Source organism: Crocodylus porosus, unplaced genomic scaffold, assembly GCF_001723895.1.
Source record: "Crocodylus porosus isolate Cpor-Errol unplaced genomic scaffold, CroPor_comp1, whole genome shotgun sequence".
Classification (NCBI taxonomy): domain Eukaryota; kingdom Metazoa; phylum Chordata; order Crocodylia; family Crocodylidae; genus Crocodylus; species Crocodylus porosus.
In genome coordinates this window covers 86,594,224-86,594,784 of record NW_017728906.1, presented here as the reverse complement: position 1 = coordinate 86,594,784, position 561 = coordinate 86,594,224, and positions in this window count along the sequence as shown.

Here is a 561-nt window from a genome sequence, read left to right as displayed (position 1 = left end):
GGGGAAGGAGGAGGAGGCAGAAGGAGGAGGGTGGGGGGGAGGAGGGAGCGGATCCCTTTCCAAGCCGAGAGCCGACAGCTCCCCCTTCCCTTCTCCGGCAGGAAAACCAGCGGAAACACCGAGGCACTGCCGGGTAACGCCGGGAGAGCAGGGGCGGGCGCAGGGCCCCGCTGAGGCGGGGACGGCCCCGTGCGCTGGGTGTGGCGGCGAACAATAGGCAGCGCGGTCCCGGCGGCGGCGGCGGCCGGGCGCTGCCCGCGGGAGGAGCCCGCGCCCGCCCCGCATTGTTCCCCGAACAAAGGGCGCTCCGAGCCCTTGCGACGCGGCGGGGGGGCGGCTTTGTGTGCTTGTAGCTACGGGTGGTGTGTCCCCACTGCCCTCCTCGCCCCGCCGGGGCACCCCCGCCACCGCCTCTCCTGCCAGCCCCCGAGCTCTGTCTGCCTGCAGCTGCCCCGGGAGAGCCCGCCTTTGTGCCCCGCCGGAGAAGCAGAAGGCGCACGGCTGGTCCCAGGCTCAGACTCCCGCGGGGTGTCTGGTTTGCCACTGCCATTTTAGGCCCCG